General features: G+C 40.9%; 1 non-coding gene across 1 annotated transcript; it reads left to right on the top strand.

Moving 5' to 3' along the window:
* Positions 1-6,681: 6,681 nt before the first annotated feature.
* LOC112731513 (small nucleolar RNA R71) lies at positions 6,682-6,785 on the top strand. The gene has a single exon (XR_003167287.1). It is a non-coding gene; the product is annotated as a small nucleolar RNA R71 (small nucleolar RNA).
* Positions 6,786-20,682: the final 13,897 nt, after the last annotated feature.

The following is a 20,682-nucleotide window of genomic DNA, read 5'->3' on the forward strand; positions in this document are numbered from 1 at the left end:
CATCTTGATCGCATAGACCAGGTGTTTGTCTCACAGGGCATTGAGCTACCTCTTTTCCCCAACTCTCCCACTTCTGATGAGGCAGAGCACGAGGCAAAGCACGTTGAGGAGCCGGTTCAGCAGGAGGCACCTCTGTAGACGCAGGCTGCCCAGGATACTTAGCAGCATCCCGAGGAGCCAGTACCATAGACTGAGCACCAGCCAGAGCCAGAGGCGACTGTTGACCCTCACCATGAGCCCGATCAGTAGCATCGAGGACGATGCTTCATCTTAAGTGTGGGGAGGTCACTGTCATCGACGTCGGTGGATTCAGTGAATATTTTGGTGCACGAAATTGTGATCTCTAACAATGGTGCCAAAAACTTGGTGTGCACGATCTTAATCTCAACTCTTTTTCACAACCCCGCACAACAAACCAGCAAGTGCACCGGGTCGTCCAAGTAATAAACCTTACGTGAGTAAGGATCGATCCCACGGAGATTGTCGGCTTGAAGCAAACTATGGTTATCCTTGAAAATCTCAATCAGGCAGATTCAATTGGTTATGAGGTTTTAATAATTAAAATATAAATAAAATAGAGATACTTATATAATTCATTGGTGGGAATTTCAGATAAGTGTCTGGAGATGCTTTGTTGCTTCTGAACTTCTGCTTTCCTATTGCTTTCTTCCAACCATGCATTACCTCCTTCCATGGCAAGCTGTATGATCCTCTTGAATGAAAATAAATCCATATGCGCTGTCACCCCACGACTAATCATCTGTCGGTTCCCGCTAGCGTCACATTCGCAAGTTTGAAGCTCGTCACAGTCATCCCTTCCCAGATCCTACTCGGAATACCACAGACAAGGTTTATACTTTCTGGATCTCAGGAATGCTGCCAATGGTTCTATCCTATACCACAAAGATTCTAATCTCAGATTCAAATGCTCTGTTGTCAGGATAGACAATGTGAATCATTGATTGTGAACCCAAGAGAATATACTCCAGCTGTCGTCCAATGACTACGTTGAACATCATGTAGATCACTTTGTGGTTGTCAGGCACGCGATCTTGGCTAAGCGAGTAACGAAGATTGGGTGATTGTGACGGGTCACCTCTTCATTCTGACTTAACTGAATTAAGTACGAGAGTATATCTTGGAGAAGAAGTAGGCATGAATTGAATAGAAAATACTAGTAATTGCATTAATTCATGAAGAACAGCAGAGCTCCACACCTTAATCTATGGGGTGTAGAAACTCCACCGTGGAAAATACATAAGTGAAAGGTCTAAGCATGGCCGTGAGGCCAGCCTCCAAAACGTGTATAATATGGCAAAAAGCTAAAAGATAAAAGATGGTCAAAGACAAAAGATAAATCTCTAAAAGTAGTTTTTATACTAAACTAGTAGCCTAGGGTTACAGAAAATGAGTAACTAAATGCAGATAGTGCAGAAATCAACTTCTGGGGCCTACTTGGTGCGTGCTTGGGCTGAGCAATGAAGCTTTTTCGTGCTTAGGCTGTTTCTGGAGTCAAACGCCAGCTTTGGTGCCAGTTTGGGCGTTTAACTCCAATTCTGGTGCCAGTTTGGGCGTTTTACGCCAGGATGTTTTAGGCTGACTTTGAACGCCAGTTTGGGCCATCAAATCTCGGGAAAAGTATAAACTATTATATATTGCTGGAAAGCCCAGAATGTCTACTTTCCAACGCAACTAAGAGTTTGCCAATTGGGTTTCTGTAGCTCCAGAAAATCCATTTCGAGTGCAAGAAGGTCAGAATCCAACAGCATCTGCAGTTCTTTTTGAGCCTCTGAATCTGAAAAATACCTGAAATCACAGAAAAATACACAAACTCATAATAATGTCCTGAAAAGTGATTTTTGCATAAAAACTAATAAAAATATAATAAAAAGTAATTAAAACACACTAAAAACTATGTAAAAATAATGCCAAAAAGGGTTAAATTATCCGCTCATCACAACACCAAACTTAAATTATTGCTTGTCCACAAGCAACTAAAAACAAAATAGGATAAAAAGAAGAGAATAAAAAATAAATTCCAAACTTATCAATGAAAATTAGCTTCAATTAGATGAGCGGGACTTGTAGCCTTTTTGCCTCTGAACAGTTTTGGCATCTCACTTTATCCTTTGAAGTTCAGAATGATTGACATCTATAGGAACTTAGAATTCAGATAGTGTTATTGATTATCCTAATTCAGTATGTTGATTCTTGAACACAGCTACTTTATGAGTCTTGGCTGTGACCCTAAGCATTTTGTTTTCCAGTATTACCACCGGATACATAAATGCCACAGACACATAACTGGGTGAACCTTTTCAGATTGTGACTTAGCTTTGCTAGAGTCCCCAATTAGAGGTGTCCAGAGCTCTTAAGCACACTCCTTTTTTTTTTGCTTTGGACCACCACCTTAACCGCTCAGTCTCAAGTTTTTCACTTGACACCTTCACGCCACAAGCACATGGTTAGGGACAGCTTGATTTAGCCGCTTAGGCCATGATTTTATTCCTGTGGGCCTTCCTATCCATTAATGCTCAAAGCCATGAATCCTTTTTCTACCCTTGCCTTTTGGTTTAAAGGGCTGTTGGCTTTTTCTGCTTGCTTTTTCTTTTTCTTTCTTTTTTTCTTTTATTTTTATTTTTTTGCATATTTATTTTCGCAAGCTTTGTCTATTCACTGCTTTTTCTTTCTTCAAGAATCAATTTTATGATTTTTCAGATTATCAAATAACATTTCTCCTTTTTCATAATTATTTCAAGAGCCAACAATTTTAACGTTCATAAACAACAAATTCAAAAATATGCACTGTTCAAGCATTCATTCAGAAAACAAAAGGTATTGCCACCACATCAAAATAATTAAATTAATTTCAAGATAGAATTCGAAACCATGCATTTCTAGTTCTTTTGTAATTAAAACATTTTTTTTCATTTAATGATCATGTAATAAAGACACAAACATAAATAAAACATAAAGCATAGGGAACGAAAAATAGAAAAATAAAGAACAAGGAAATTAAAGAACGGGTCCACCTTAGTGATGGTGGCTAGTTCTTCCTCTTGAAGATCTTATGGAGTGCTTGAGCTCTTCTATGTCTCTTCCTTGCCTTTGTTGCTCCTCCCTCATGGCTCTTTGGTCTTCTCTGATTTCATGGAGGAGGATTGAATGCTCTTGGTGCTCCACCCTTAGTTGTCCCATGTTGGAACTCAATTCTCCTAAGGAGGTGTTGATTTGCTCCCAATAGTTTTGTGGAGGAAAATACATCCCTTGAGGCATCTCAGGGATTTCATGATGAGGAACTTCCTCATGCTCTTGTTGAGGTCCATGAGTGGGCTCTCTTGTTTGCTCCATCCTCTTCTAAGTAATGGGCTTGTCCTCATCATTGAGGGTGTCTTCCTCTATGACAATTCCAGCTGAATTGCATAGGTGACAAATGAGATGAGGGAAGGCTAACCTTGCCAAAGTGGAGGGCTTGTCCGCCACCTTGTAGAGTTCTAGGGATATGATCTCATGAACTTCTACTTCCTCTCCATTCATGATACTATGGATCATGATGGCCCGGTCTATTGTAACTTCAGACCAGTTGCTAGTAGGAATGATTGAGCATTGGATGAACTCCAACCATCCCCTAGCCACGGGTTTGAGGTCAAGCCTTCTTAGTTGAACCGGCTTGTCTCTTGAATCTCTCTTTCATTGAGCACCTTCCACACAAATGTCCCTAAGGACTTGGTCCAATCTTTGATCAAAGTTGACCTTTCTAGTGAAAGGGTGAGGATCTCCTTGCATCATTGGCAAGTTGAATGCTAACCTCACATTTTTTGGACTAAAATCCAAGTAATTTCCCCAAACTATTATGAGCCAATTCTTTGGCTTCGGGTTCACACTTTGGTCATGGTTCTTAGTGATCCATACATTAGCATAGAACTCTTGAACCATTAAGATCCTGACTTGTTGAATGGGGTTGGTGATTATTTCCCAACCTCTTCTTCGAACTTCATGTCGGATCTCTGGATATTCACTCTTTTTGAGCTTGAAGGGGACCTCGGGGATCACCTTTTTCTTGGCCACAACTTCATAGAAGTGGTCTTGATGCACTTTTGAGATGAATCTCTCCATCTCCCATGACTCAGATGTGGAAGCAATTGCCTTCTCTTTCCTCTTTCTAGAGGTTTCTCCGGCCTTAGGTGTCATTAGTGGTTATGGAAAACAAAAAGCTTTAGCTTTTCCCACACCAAACTTAGAATGGTTGCTCGTCCTCGAGCAAAAGAAGAAAGAAAAGAGTAGAAGAAGAAGAAATGGAGTATATGGAGGGAGGTGAGTGATTTGGCCAAGGGGGTTTATTGTGTATGATGTGTGAAATTGAAGGTGGTAAGGAGGGGTATTTATAGGGTAAGGGAGAGAGGGTATTCGGCTATGTGTGGATGGGTTTGGGAGGGAAATGGTTTGAATTTGAATGGTGAGGTAGGTGGGGTTTTATGATGGATGGATGTGAGTGGTGAAGAGATTATGGAGAAGAGGGTAGGATTTGATAGGCGAATGGTGTTTGGAAAAGAGGTATTGAGGTGATTGGTCAAGGGTGTATGGGGAAGAGTGTTATGGAAATGTGTGAAGAGGAGAGAAGAAGAAGTGGGGTAGGTGGGGATCCTGTGGGGTCCACAGATCCTGAGGTGTCAAGGAATTTGAGTCCCTGTACCATTCTGGCGTTTAAACGCCCATTCTGTGCCAACCCCTGGCGTTTAACGCCAGCTCTGCTACCTTTCCTGGCGTTAAACACCACTCTGCTACCCATTTCTGGCGTTAAACGCCAGCCAGATGCCCATTTCTGGCATTTAACGCCCAGAATACTGCCAGGATGGGTGTTAAACGCCCATTTTGCTATCCTTACTGGCGTTTAAACGCCAGTAAGCTTGTCCTCCAGGGTGTGCTGTTTTTAATGCTGTTTTTCATCCTGTTTTTTTTTTTTTTTTTGTGACTTGACATGATCATCAACCTAAAGAAAACATAAAATAACAATGAAAAATAAATAAATATACTTAAATAACATTGGGTTGCCTCCCAACAAGCGCTTCTTTAATATCAATAGCTTGACAGTGAGCTCTTAGAGAGCTTCACAGAGATTTAGAGCTTGATGTTGGCCTCCCAACACTAAACTTAGAAGTTGAGTGTGGGGGCTCTGTTTGACTCTGTATTGAGAGAAGCTTTTCATGCTTCCTCTCCATGGTTACAGAAGAAGATCCTTGAGCTTTAAACACAAGGTAGTCCTCATTCAATTGAAGGACTAGCTCTCCTCTGTCCACATCAATCACAGCTCTTGCTGTGGCTAGGAAGGGTCTTCCAAGGATGATGGAATCATCTTCATCCTTCCCATTGTCTAGGATTATGAAGTCAGTAGGGATGTAATAACCTTCAACCTTCACTAAGACATCCTCTACAAGTCCATAAGCCTATTTTTCCATTACAGAGAGGGGCATGAGGTTTATCCCTAACCCCAGGTCACACAGAGCCTTCTCAAAGGTCATGGTGCCTATGGTACAAGGTATTAAGAACTTTCTAGGATCCTGTTTCTTCTGAGGTAATTTCAGTTGAACCAGATCATTTAGTTCATTGGTGAGCAATGGGGGTTCATCCTCCCAAGTCTCATTACCAAATAACTTCGCATTCAGCTTCATGATTGCTCCTAGATATTGAGCAAATTGCTCTTCAATAATATCTTCATCCTCTTCAGAGGAAGAATACTCATCAGAGCTCATGAATGGCAACAGTAAGTTTAATGGAATCTCTATGGTCTCTATATGAGCCCCAGATTCCTTTGGTTCCTCATTAGGGAACTCCTTGGAGGCTAGTGGACGTCCCTTGAGGTCTTCCTCATTGGAAATCACTGCCTTTTCTTCCTCTCCAGGTTCGGCCATGTTGGTTATAGTTATGGCCTTGCACTCTCTTTCTGGATTCTCTTCTGTATTGCTTGGAAGAGTATTAGGAGGGAGTTCAGTAACTCTTTTACTCAGCTGACCCACTTGTGCCTCCAAATTTCTAATGGAAGACCTTGCTTCTGTCATAAAACTGAGAGTGGTCTTAGATAGATCAGAGACTACAGTTGCTAAGTCAGAGTGGCTATGCTTAGAATTCTCTGTCTATTGCTGAGAAGATGATGGAAAAGGTTTGTTATTGCCAAACCGTGCTCTTCCACCATTATGATTATTGAAGCCTTGATTAGGCCTCTGTTGATCCTTCCATGAGAGATTAGGATGATTCCTCCATGAAGGATTGTAGGTGTTTCCATAGGATTCTCCCATATAATTCACCTCTACCATTATAGGATTCTCAGGGTCATAGGCTTCTTCTTCAGAAGAAGCTTCCTTAGTACTGCTTGATGCAGCTTCCATTCCAGACAGAATCTGAGAAATTATATTGACTTGCTGAGTCAATATTTTATTTTGAGCCAATATGGCATTCAGACTATCAACCTCCAAAACTCCTTTTTTCTGAGTTATCCCATTATTCACAGGATTTCTTTCAAAAGTATACATGAACTGGTTATTTACAACCATTTCAATGAGTTCCTGGGCTTCTGCAGGCATTTTCTTCAGATGAAGGGATTCACCAGCAGAGTGGTCCAATGACATCTTGGACAATTCAGACAGACCATCATAGAATATACATATGATGCTCCATTCTGAAAACATGTCAGAAGGACACCTTCTGATCAATTGCTTATATCTTTCCCAAGCTTCATAGAGGAATTCACCTTCCTTCTGTCTGAAAGTTTGGACTTCCACTCTAAGCTTGCTCAATTTTTGAGGTGGAAAGAACTTGGCCAAGAAAGTATTGACCAACTTTTCCCAAGAGTTTAGGCTATCTTTAGGTTATGAGTCTAACCATGTCCTAGCTCTGTCTCTTACAGCAAATAGGAAAAGCATAAGTCTGTAGACCTCAGGATTAACCCCATTGGCCTTAATAGTGTCACAGATTTGCAAGAATTCAGCTAAGAACTGATGAGGATCTTCCAATAGAACTCCATGAAACTTGCAATTCTGCTGCATTAGAGAAACTAATTGAGGCTTAAGCTTAAAGTTATTTGCTCCAATTGCAGGAATTGAGATGCTCCTTCAACAAAAGTCAGAAGAGGGTGCAATAAAGTCACCAAGCATCTTCCTTGCATCTCTACCATTTTTATTGGGTTCGGCCATCTCTTCTTCTTTTTTAAAAAATTCTGTCAGGTCCTCTCCAAAGTGTTGTACTTTTGCTTCTCTTAGCTTCCTCTTTAGAGTCCTTTCAGGTTCAGGATCAGCTTCAACAAGAATGTTCTTATCCTTGCTCCTGCTCATATGAAAAAGAAGAGAACAGAAAATAATAGGAATCCTCTATGTCACAGTATAGAGATTCCTTTATGTGAGTAGAAGAATAGAAGAGTAGAATGAAGAAGAGAGAAGATGAAGAATTCGAACACAGAGAGGGAGAGAGGGTTCGAATTATAAGAAGAAGAGAAGTGTTAGTAAATAAATAAATAAATAGAAAGAGATGAGAGAGAGAGAATTCGAATTTTAAACTAAAATAAAAGGAAAATATTTTTGTTTTTATTTTAATTATTGGTTAGTGTTCATACCCTAGGTTGAGCTATCCGACCCGGGATGATCGGCGACAAAGCGACCGACCTCTTCAGGTCAGACTATCTGACCTCTTCCTAAAAGAGCTCCGCCAAATCGACAGGAAATCCCAAAAAAGGGCCCAACTCAAGGAATACGACCCAGATCCAAAGGCAGCCCAAGCCTATAGAGATAAGGGCAGTTCCATTAAAGATAAGCTGACCTTACCAAAAGATAAGATAAGATAAGATAACTAACTTATCTATCTAAGAAGGTCATCCCACACTATTATAAATACACTGGAGCACCCAGGTATAACTCATACTCTGATTCTACCAAAAACTTGCTTAATACCCATGCTAACTTAAGCATCGGAGTCTCTTGCTGGTACCTCCCACCCTCCGGTGACGAAGGATCAGCAGTGTAGCCAGTCCCACAAGTTGGACACGACAGCTCCGGCCGCCACCCACCAGCCGGACACGTCATCTCCGATCAGTACAGAAGATCTCGTCCGAGATCGACCTACAGTTTCAGGTAACCCTAGGAACATTGGCGTCGTTGCCGGGGACCTGGAAGTCATCCCATCACCATGGCTGACGACCATGACAACGACCATGATTCAGATCTAGAGGATAGAACGCTGCACAAAAACACGGACGCTACACCAAAAGACACTTCGGACCCTAACGGGGACAAAAACTCATCACATCCGTTAGAGGCGCTTCAAGATCGTTTAAAGCAACTTGAGAAAGAAGCCCAACACCAGCGAGAAGCAGGAAAGGATCTACAAAGAGAGATAAGGCGATGCCGGGAATTGGAGGATAAACTTCTAAAAATCGAAGCCGATATCAAAGCCAAAACTACTCGATCCACCCCTGAGGACAACTCTCACAAGGATCAAGATCCATTCACTAGGAAGATCATGAAGACCAAAATCCCGAAAGACTTCAAACTTTTGGATATTACTTTGTACGATGGCACCACAGACCCCAACCATCACCTCAGCAATTTCAGAAGTAGAATGTACCTCATCGATGCCTCAGATGCAGTTCGTTGCAAAGCTTTTCCAACAACCTTTACCAAAACTGCCATCAGATGGTTCGACAACCTACCTCCGAAATCTATCTCAAGCTTTGACGATTTAGCCAAAAATTTCCTGGCCAGATTTTCAATCCAAAAAGATAAGGCTAAACACGCCCCCAGTCTCTTAGAAATCAAGCAAGGAGATTGGGAGAGCCTTCGCAACTACATAGAAAGATTCAACAAAACTAGACATACAAAGCCTACCAACAGAGGCCGCTATCATGGGCCTCATCAACGGCCTACGGGAGGGACCTTTTAGCCAATCTATATCAAAAAAATACCCCACATCTCTGGATGAGGTGCAAGAGCGGGCGAAGAAGTACATCAACATGGAAGAAAATTCCCGACTTGGAGAAGCCTCGAGATCCGGTTTCACCTACCGAGATAAAGATAAAGAATCCAAGAGGAAGGAAGATCGAACGGGGGAAAAATAAAAAAGTATCATAATTACACCCCTCTTCGGGTGTCCCTTGTGGATATTTACAAAGAAGTCTGTAACACAGAAAAGATACCCCCAGCTCGACCACTCAAAGGCAAAAGAGGAGGAGGAAATCAGAACGAATACTGTGAATATCATCGAGTCCGAGGACATTCCACCAACGAATGCTTCGACTTAAAAAACGTCACAGAAAAATTAGTGAGAGAAGGAAAACTAGATCGGTTTCTGGCTACCCGAGATGATGAGCAAAGAAAGAGAAGAAGGGATGAAGATGTCAGACGAACTAAGCGATCACCTCGTACACCAGAAAGACACGTCCACATGATACACGGCGGATTTGCAAGAGGAGGAATCTCCAAATCATCTCGCAAAAGATATCTCAAAGAATTATATCATGTCGAGAGGAAGGAAGGAGAACCCGACATCCCTACAATTACGTTCACCAAAGAAGATGCATCCGGTATCATCTCGGGACATGACGATCCCATGGTCATCGCCATCATACTGGCAAATGCAAATCTCCACCGCACGCTGATAGACCAAGGGAGCTCCACCGACATCTTATTTAAAACGGCCTTCGACAAGCTTGGTTTAGAAGAAAAGGAGCTTAGAGCATACCCAAACAGCCTGTTCGGATTGGGAGACACCCCAGTGCAACCACTTGGTTACATCTCACTACACACAACGTTCGGAAGAGGAAACCAATCCCAAACACTCAAAATAGACTACATCGTGGTCGACGTGAGTTCAGCTTATAACGCCTTAATAGGTCAGACAACATTGAATCAACTCGGCGCAATAGTCTCAACTCCACATCTGTGTATAAAATTCCCAACTGCAGAAGGGATAGCTACAATAAAAGCAGATCAAAAGATGGCGCGCCGCTACTATAATGAAAATCTAAACCTCAGAGGCAGAGGAGAAGAATTCCATACAATTGAGCTTGGAGGAGTTCAGAAACGAGAGGAACTCCGTCCACAACCCGAAGGTGAAATAGAGAAAGTTCAGATCGGAGGCACCTTGGACAAAACAACTAATATTGGCACAATCCTAAAAGGAGACGCAAAAGAATCACTAGTAGAGTTCTTACGAGACAATGTCGACCTCTTCGCATAGAAAGCGGCGGACATGCCAGGCATAGACCCCAAACTAATGTGCCACAAGTTGGCGGTCTATCCAGGATCTCGGCCGGTACAGCAGAGACGAAGAAAACTTGGGCCAGAACGATCCCAAGCTGTGGAGGAGCAGGTACAAGCACTACTGGAGGCAGGATTCATAAGAGAAGTCAAGTACCCACTATGGCTAGCCAACGTCGTGTTGGTGAAAAAATCAAATGGAAAGTGGCGGATGTGCACCGACTATACCGATCTCAACAAAGCCTGCCTAAAAGATCCTTATCCACTCCCAAGTATCGACGCTCTGGTGGATGCCTAATCAAGATATAAGTACCTTTCATTTATGGATGCATATTCTGGATACAATCAAATCCCAATGTATTCACCTAATCAGGAAAAAACCTCGTTTTTAACACCAAAAGCAAACTACTGCTACATCGTAATGCCTTTTGGTCTTAAAAAGGCGGGAGCTACTTATCAAAGGCTAATGAACAAAGTCTTTTCAGACCATATCGGAAAAATAATGGAAGTCTATGTGGATGACATGTTGATAAAGACACAAAGTGAAGAGACACTATTGTCTGACTTGGCCCAGGTGTTCGACACTATATGGAAGCATGGCATGTGACTCAATCCTGTAAAATGCACTTTTGCAGTAGAAGCAGGCAAGTTCTTAGGTTTTATGCTCACAGAAAGAGGAATTGAGGAAAATCCAGATAAATGCCAGGCCATACTCAACATGAAGAGCCCAACTTGTGTCAAAAAGGTACAACAACTCAACGGGAGATTGGCGGCCTTGTCCAGATTCCTAGCGGGATCAGCGATAAGATCCCTCCCTTTCTATGCCACTCTAAGGAAATGAAAGAACTTCGAATGGACAACGGAGTGCGAACACGCCTTCCAAGATTTCAAAAGATTTCTAGGAGAGCCATAACAGGACAGGATCAAGGATGGATAACCCCCATAATTAACTACCTCAAAACAGAAACACTCCCCACAGATGAAAAGGAGGCAAAGAGGTTAAAGCGGGAGGCACAATACTACACTATCATAAACAACACCCTATACAAAAGAGAGATTTCAATACCATTGTTAAAATATGTACCGACCTCCAACACAAGAGAAGTTTTAGAGGAAGTACACAGCGGCATTTGTGGCAACCATCTCGGAGCACAAGCTCTCACCAAAAAGGTACTCCGAGCGGGATTTTACTAGCCAACTCTACAAAAGGAAGCTACAGAATTTGTAAAGACATGTCCACCATGCCAGAAACATGCCAACTTTCACATCGCCCCGCCAGAAGAGCTCATCAGCGTAACTTCGCCTTGGCCATATGCAAAATGGGGACTCGATCTTCTCGGACCCTTTCCCCAGGGATCGGGACAAGTTAAATTCCTCATAGTCGGGGTAGACTATTTCACAAAGTGGATCGAGGCAGAGCACCTAGCCAACGTCACTACTCAAAGGAGCCAGAAATTCCTATATAGGAACATTGTCACAAGGTTTGGGGTTCCATACTCCATCACCACAGACAATGGCACCCAATTCACAGATGCAGGCTTCAGAAAGTTAGTAGCCAACTTGAACATAAAACAACAGTTCACCTCCGTCGAACATTCCCAAGCCAATGGACAAGTCGAAGCGGCCAACAAAGTCATATTGGCTGGGCTGAAACGGAGACTGCAAGATACAAAGGGAGCTTGGGCCGAAGAACTTCCACAAGTCCTATGGGCATATCGAACAACGCCACATTCCACCACAAACGAATTACCATTTTGATTAGCGTACGGAGTGGAGGCAATGATCCCAGTGGAGGTCGAGGAAGGGTCACCTAGAGTAGTCCACTACAATGAAGAAGCCAACACTCAACTTCAAAGAGAAGAGCTCGACCTACTTCCGAAAATCCATGAAAGAGCTCGGATCAGCGAAGAAGCTCTAAAGCGCCGAATGGCTTTGAGATATAATCAAAAAGTAGTGCCAAGAGGTTTCGCTGAAAATGATCTCATCCTAATCCGAAATAATATCGGAACAACTCGACCCGAAGAAGGAAAGCTGGCGGCAAACTGGAAAGGACTCTACCGAGTCATATAAGTACTTGGGAAGGGCTACTACAGATTATCCGAACTCGATGGGTGAGAGTTCCCCAGATCGTGGCACGCCTACAACTTAAGAACACGATTCTACAAGTTTTCAAGATGCATTAATCTGAAACATTCATCATCCCATTATAAAGCAACAGATTGGCAAGAAGTGAAAAACAAATTCATTGCCCAATCACGATAAAGACCAAGAGAGATGAAAACCAAATTCATCTAAAGGTCGACTAAACGAGGATTTAATCCACTTTCTACAAATCGGCAAAGATGAAAACAGAATAATGCAAGAAGTTATCGAAAGTGATCCGAAGAAAAGACCTGACGAGGTCTTAATGGATTGCTAAATAATAACTTAAAGAGTGGCCGACATTAAAAAAGTCGGACTGAGTCAACCCAAGTTATCATCAAATCCCTGGAAAGAGGTCTGGCCAACCCTATAAAAGAGGAATTGCTATAACTTAGAAGAGATCGACATGACAAAGTCGGTCTCCTACGAAAAACAAGTTATAAAAGTAATCCCTGAAAGAGACCTGACAAAGGTCCAAGAAAGAGGATTACAAAATAACTTAGAAGAGATCGACATGACGAAGTCGGTCTCGTACGAAAAACAAGTTATAAAAGTAATCCCTAAAAGAGACCTGACAAAGGTCCAAGAAAGAGGATTACAAAATAACTTAGAAGAGATCGACATGACGAAGTCGGTCTCCTACAAAAACAAGTTATAAAAGTAATCCCTGAAAGAGACCTGACAAAGGTCCAAGAAAGAGGATTACAAAAATAACTTAGAAAAGGACGACGTAAAGAAGTCTGCCTCCCAATAAACAAGTTATAAAAGTAGTCCCTGAAAGAGACCTGACAAAGGTCCAAAAAAGAGGACTACAAAAATAACTGGAAAGAGGACCAACGTAAAGAAATCGGTTATGGATTGTTAGAAATAAATACAAGTAAGAGCGAGAAAACCGAAATACAAGTTGGATCCACACATCCACGACCTCAAAGGATCCAAGCTACAAGCAATAAGTACAAAGCAATCCAAAGTGGCCGAGCAGCAAGGCTCCAGCATTCTCAAAACCCAGAAAGGTGCCAAGACAAGTGCAAACAAGCATGATATAAAACACAATATTATGACAAGCTTCAGGGTCAGGCCCAAAAGCTTGAAAGCTACTTGTTGTTTTTTCAAAATAAAAAGTTGCTAAACAAGCAACCAGAAGGAGTATCAACAATCAGCAAAATATTCAAACTACAAAATAAAGAGTTTAAAAGCCCACAAGCTGGGCTATCTACGCAAACATCCAAGAAAAATCAGCTAAGATTGGGAGCCTTCTCGGCAGCATCAATATAGGGAGAAGGAGGGCGAGTCTGAATAGGCACAGCATCTATGGTACCATCATCCCGATTCAAGATCTGACAGTCCGGATCAGAAACGGAATGACCGACCTTAACTAGAGGAACTGTAGAAGTTGACACTTTGGCAGAAGGCACAGGGGGAGGTTCAACATCGTCATCATCCTGGTCATCACGGACAATCTTACCATCCCTCACAACATTGTCCAGGCTAAAAAGAGTAAGGTTGGCCTCGGGAGCAATAATTCGAAACTGCTCCTTTAAGTTCTCGTAAGCAGCATTCACACTACCAACAAGATGACCCTAGAGCTTGGAGTAATCAGCTCAGGCGTTCTCCAACTCCTCTTTCAAATGCATTCCCTCTCGATAGGATGTGACGTAGCTGTCTTTATGCCTCAATGCTGTGTCCTTGGCCAACCGCACAGAAGCTACCAGAGCAAGGGAACTCGCCTTCTCATTCTTCAGATCCTTCTCCAGTTTAGCCACCTTTACCTCAAGCTCCTCCTTCAAGCCCTTCATTCGATCGAACTCCTATTTTGCCTCCTCCATAAAAGCTTTGGTGGCATGGAGAGGAAGATTTTGAGCAATTCGGTACAGGACAGCTCCCATATATGCCATTTTTACACTACTCTGAGTTATGAAATCTAAATGGCGAAGGAGCGATACATCATCCATAGGGAGGACACCGTAGGGACCGATCTGCTGATCTACAAACTCAACCGCGTCAAAATCAGGGGCATCAAGGTTGAAAGGCTCAATTGTTTTTTGTTTCTTGTTGGGAGGAGCACCAGAAGTAGCAGCGGAAGACTGTGGAGGGTCGGCCAGGCGAACCCGAGGAGTGGGAATCACCTTCCTCAGCCTAGGAGAACTCGGCACGGGCGGCTTCACCTGAACTTGAGAAGATCCCTCTCCCGTCGCCTTGGCCGAGATATTTTGAGTAGCAGCAGCCTTCCTTGCCTTTTTGAAGGCCTTCATAGAATCATTATTTTTTGACATCTCTGAAAAAACCGAATCAACCACAGTAATGGGTTACAATCACAAAAGAGGAAGCAAAACTAAGAAACAAGTACAGAAACAAGTCAGACAGTACCCAAAACAGTTCGAACCAGGGACGGGTCATTCAAAAACCTTTTTGTATCAAGATGGGGTGGTTCCCCCCATAAATCTTCAAGAACAATAACAAAAGTCCGCTCAACCTCGTCAAGCATCTCCCATGTATAACGAGACACTCTCACATCCTTCTGCCACTCTAGAGGGAAAGCAGGCTCGTCATTCTCATCAAGAAAAAAGGGGCGGACCCCCTCAACAGCACGGACTCTAAAGTAATAATTCTTAAAGTCCTTAAAAGACTCATCATACATGGCAAAAACTTTATGACCCTGGGCAGACCTGAAAGAAACCCAGGAAGCTTTCTTTTTGGAAGAGGCACCAGGCTTGGCAAAAAGAAAAATATAAAGGAAAAGAGTCTGAGAAGGTGTTACGCCTAACTCTTGGCAAAGCAGCTGAAAGATCTTGATAAGACCCCAGGAATTCGGATGAAGTTGGGATGGGGCAATGTTACACGACCACAACAAGTCGGTCTCAAAAGCAGTAAATGGAAAAGTAATGTCCAACTGGCTGAAGAAATATTCATAGGCATAGAAGAAAGGACGCTCCCCCCCGACCGAAGTAGGAAAACAAACCCTCTCGTCAGAATCAGGCGCTACAAGCTCATAATTCCTCTCCCGGGCACCGCTACCACAAATCCTATGACATTTTCTCAGCTCTACAAAAAAATCAGCGTCCACCACAGAGATACACATTAAGACAAGGGAGTCCAGCCAATCAGACATCCCCTCGGGAACTTTAGAAGACATCTCTACAATGTTATTGCGAGAAGACATGAGGCCAACTCATCCTACAATAAGAAAAGAAGATTGGATTACTAAAAAATATCTCGGACATGGGGCAAAATAACTCGACTAATATGATACAGAAGAACAAACAGAAAAGGAAAACCCCAAGACTCAAACCAAAGTCCTGGGGCATCCTTTGGAGGCAGTAACAAAGCAAGGTTTCAGGAAAAATCTACAGCTTACGTCCCGGCATCTCGCAAACAAGAAAGAGAATATTTCAAATAACAAACATTTCGAAAAGGAAAGTCAAAACACAAAAAGTCATCAGAGCCACTATCTTTTTACAGTCTATCAGCAAAAGGCATCGCCAACATAAAACATGCCAAGCGGAAATCGTCAAAGGCACAACCTTTTTTCAGAATCAAACAAAACCATCATCAAAAGGACAAACAGAAGCGGTGATAACATGCAAAAGCCCTAAAAGCATCAAACAACAGGAAAGGCGAAAAGGTTCATGCAAAAAGGCGAAGAAACTCCCAAAACACACATTACAACAGTAATCAGGCACAGTAAAAGCAGAAAGACCCAAACTTTCTCCAAGCAAAATCAAAACTTTCTCAAAATCAGACATGAAAAAGTGACACGGAAAAAGGAAAGGAAGAAAAATCAAAAACCTGGAAAAATAGGAGAAAACCTCAAAAGAAAGCTGAAGAGCAGAAGCGGCAGGCGAAAGAACCACCCCTCGAACGGAAAAACTCGCCAAAAGTAGGAAACAGAAGGTGAAATCCAGAATCACCCCACTTCCATAGAAAGCAGTAGCAAGCAGGCGTCGCAAGGAGAAACTATGAACTCTAGGCGAAAAACAGAAAGAAAGAAAAAGTAAGGGAGGTTACGAAGAAGAGAAACCGTTTCTAAATTGCAAAATTCAAAATAAAGCCAAGGGAAACGGGGCAATCAATACCAATTAATGAAGGTATTAAACCCTCGCATGTTCCCAAGAACAAAGTGCTGATATAAAAGCGCGCGCTTTTAAAGGAAAACGTTCCACATTCAAAAAGGTTCTACAAAGAAAGGAATCGACTAAATGCTTGAGTTCGGCTTCACTAAGAGAAGGACCAAAGTCAAGGACTCGACCTCAAAAAAGAAGACCGAGCTCAAGTAAGGGCACTGTTCATACCCTGGGTCGAGCTATCTGACCCGGGATGATCGGCGACAAAGCGACCGACCTCTTCAGGTCAGACTATCCGACCTCTTCCTAAAAGAGCTCGGCCAAATCGACAGGAAAGCCAAAAAAGGGCCCAACTCAAGGAATACGACCCAGATCCAAAGGCAGCCCAAGCATATAGAGATAAGGGCGGTTCCATTGAAGATAAGCTGACCTCGCCAAAAGATAAGATAAGATAAGATAACTAACTTATCTATCTAAGAAGGTCATCCCACACTATTATAAATACACTGGAGCACCCAGGTATAACTCATACTCTGATTCTACCAAAAACCTGCTTAATACCCATGCTAACTTAAGCATCGGAGTCTCTTGCAGGTACTACCCACCCTCCAGTGACGAAGGATCAGCAGTGCAGCCAGTCCCACAAGTCGGACACGACAGCTCCGGCCGCCACCCACCAGCCGGACACGTCATCTCCAATCAGTACAAAAGATCCCGTCCGAGATCGACCTACAGTTTCCGGTAACCCTCGGAACAGTTAGTATTTGAAATTTTAAAAAGAGAAATAAAATGAAATTAGAATTTAAAACAATTAGTTAATTAAAAAGGAATTTTGAAAAAGTAGTTAGTGATTTTCGAAAATTGGAGAAAGAAAAGTAGTTAGTTGGTTTGAAAAAGATAAGATTGAAATAGTAAACTTTTAAAATCAAACAAAAAGTCAAGTAGTTAATTGAAAAAGATTTGAAAATCAATTTTGAAAAGATAAGAAGTTAGAAAAGATTTTGAAATTGATTTTGAAAAAGATATGACTGAAATTTATTTTGAAGAAGATTGAAAAGGAAATTAAAAAGATTTGATTTTTGAAATTAAAGTTGATTACTTGACTAAAAAGAAACTATAAGATATGATTTTAAAATTTAAAGATTGAACCTTTTCTTAATAGGCAAGTAACAACTTGAGATTTTTGAATCAAAATATTAAATGTTAGTAATGAATTCGAAAATTATGAGATAAAAATAAGAAAAAGATTCTGAAAATTAATTTTAAAAGTTTTCGAAAATATATAAAAGATGAAAAAGATTTGATTTTTGAAAAAGATTTGAAAAAAAGATAGAATTTTTAAATTGAAATTTTGACTTGACTAAATAGAAACAACTAAATTTTAAAATTTTTTGACTAAGTCAAACCAAATTTTCGAAATGTATGAGTAAATAAGAGAAAGATATTATTTTTTATTTTTTTGAATTTTAATGAGGAAAGAGAAAAACATCAAAATGACCCAAAACACAAGGAATTAAGATTAAAACAAAAAATGCATGCAAGAACACTTTGAATGTCAAGATGAACACCAAGAACACTTTGAAGATCATGATGAACATCAAGAACATATTTTTGAAAAAATTTTTAAGAAAAGAAAAAAACATGCAAGACACCAAACTTAAAAAAATTTTTTAAACTTTAGACGCTAATAATTCAAGAATGCATATGAAAAACAAGAAAAGACACAAAATAAGAAGAACACAAGATGAAACAAAGACAATCATCAAGAACAACTTGAAGATCATGAAGAACACCATGCATGAGTTTTCGAAAATTTAAAGAAAGATTACAAAGATGCAATTGATACCAAACTTAAAATTTGACACAAGACTCAAACAAGAAACACAAAATATTTTTGGTTTTTATGATTTTATTAAAATTTTTTGTATTTTTCGAAAATTATTTTGAAAAAGAAAATAAGAAAATTTAAAATTTTTAATAAGAATTCTAGGAATCACGCAATGTTAGTCTAAAGTTCGGTCCAAAAATTTAGACATGGCTTAATAGCCAGCCAAGCTTTATGTAAAAGCTTCGGTCCAAAACATTAGACATGGCCAAATGGCCAGCCAAGCTTCAGCATATAAATCAGATATACAATAGCCAATTAGATGGGAATCCAAATGCTCTTGCAATGATAAGTGAAAGCCTCAGTCCAAAAAATTAGACATGGCTTAACAGCCAGCCAGGCTTCAACATATCATCTGAAACTCTAGAATTCATTCTTAAAAATTCTGAAGAACAAATATATTTTTTTTGAATTTTTCGAAATTTAAATTAAAAAGCTTAAACATAAAATAAAATTACCTAATCTGAGTAACAAGATGAACCGTCAGTTGTCCAAACTCGAACAATCTCCTGCAATGGCGCCAAAAACTTGGTACACGAAATTGTGATCTCTAACAATGGCGTCAACAACTTGGTGCACACGATCTTAATCTCAACTCTTTTTCACAACTCCGCACAACTAACCAGCAAGTGCACTGGGTCGTCCAAGTAATAAATCTTATGTTAGTAAGGGTCCATCCCACAGAGATTATCGGCTTGAAGCAAGCTATGGTCATCCTTGTAAATCTCAGTCAGGTAGATTCAATTGGTTATGAGGTTTTGATAATTAAAATATAAATAAAATACAAAATAAAATAGAGATACTTATGTAATTCATTGGTGGGAATTTCAGATAAGCGTTTGGAGATGCTTTGTTGCTTCTGAACTTCTGCTTTCCTATTGCTTTCTTCCAACCATGCGTTACCTCCTTCCATGGCAAGCTGTATGATCCTCTCGGACGAAAACAAATCCATATGCGCTGTCACCGCACGGCTAATCATCTGTCGATTCCCACTAGTGTCGGAATAAGACCATTGTCCTTTTGCACACTGTCACTTGTGCCCCACATTTGCAGGTTTGAAGCTCGTCACAGTCATCCCTTCCAAGATCCTACTCGGAATACCACATACAAGGTTTAGACTTTCCGGATCTCAGGAATGCTGCCAATAGTTCTAGCCTATACCACGAAGATTCTAATCTCAGATTCAAATGCTCTATTGTTAGGAGAGACAATGTGAATCATTGATTGTGAACCCAAGAGAATATACTCCAGCTGTCGTCCAATGACTACATTGAACATCATGTAGATCGCTTTGTGGTTGTAAGGCACGCGATCTTGGCTAAGCGAGTAACGAAGATTGGGTGATTGTCACGGGTCACCCCTTCATTCTGACTTAACTGAATTAAGTACGAGAGTATATCTTGGAGAAAAAGTAGGCGTGAATTGAATAGAAAATAGTAGTAATTGCATTAATTCATGAAGAACAGTAGAGCTCCACACCTTAATCTATAGGGTGTAGAAACTCCACCGTGGAAAATACATAAGTGAAAGGTCTAGGCATGGCCGTGAGGCCAGCCTCCAAAACGTGTACAATATGGCAAAAAGCTAAAAGATAAAAGATGGTCAAAGACAGAAGATAAATCTCTAAAAGTAGTTTTTATACTAAACTAGTAGCCTAGGGTTACAGAAAATGAATAACTAAATACAGATAGGGCAAGAATCCACTTCCGGGGCCCACTTAGTGTGTGCTTGGGCTGAGCAATGAAGATTTTTTGTGCTTAGGCTGTTCCTGGAGTTAAACGCCATCTTTGGTGCCAGTTTGGGCGTTTAACTCCAATTCTGGTGCCAGTTTGGGCGTTTTATGCCAAGATGTTTTAAGCTGACTTTGAACGCCAGTTTGGGCCATCAAATATCATGAAAAATATAGACTATTATATATTGCTGGAAAGCCCAGGATGTATACTTTGCAACACATTTAAGAGCGCGCCAATTGGGCCTCTGTAGCTCCAGAAAATCCATTTCGAGTACAGAGAGGTCAGAATCCAACAGCATCTGCAGTCCTTTTTTAGCCTCTGAATCAGATTTTTGCTCAGGTCCCTCAATTTCAGCCAGAAAATACCTGAAATCACAGAAAAATACACAAACTCATAGTAAAGTCCAGAAATGTGATTTTTGCATAAAAACTAATAAAAATATAATAAAAATAATTAAAACATACTAAAAACAACTTTAAAAATAATGCCAAAAATGGTATAAATTATCCGCTCATCACATTTTCGGACACTATCCTCTAGCCTATGTTATTTTGCTTTATTTTGAACCTTTTGGATCATTGTATATATTAGTATTGTGGATTGTGGATAATTTTATTTAG

Source organism: Arachis hypogaea, chromosome 12 (assembly GCF_003086295.3).
Source record: "Arachis hypogaea cultivar Tifrunner chromosome 12, arahy.Tifrunner.gnm2.J5K5, whole genome shotgun sequence".
Classification (NCBI taxonomy): Eukaryota; Viridiplantae; Streptophyta; class Magnoliopsida; order Fabales; family Fabaceae; genus Arachis; species Arachis hypogaea.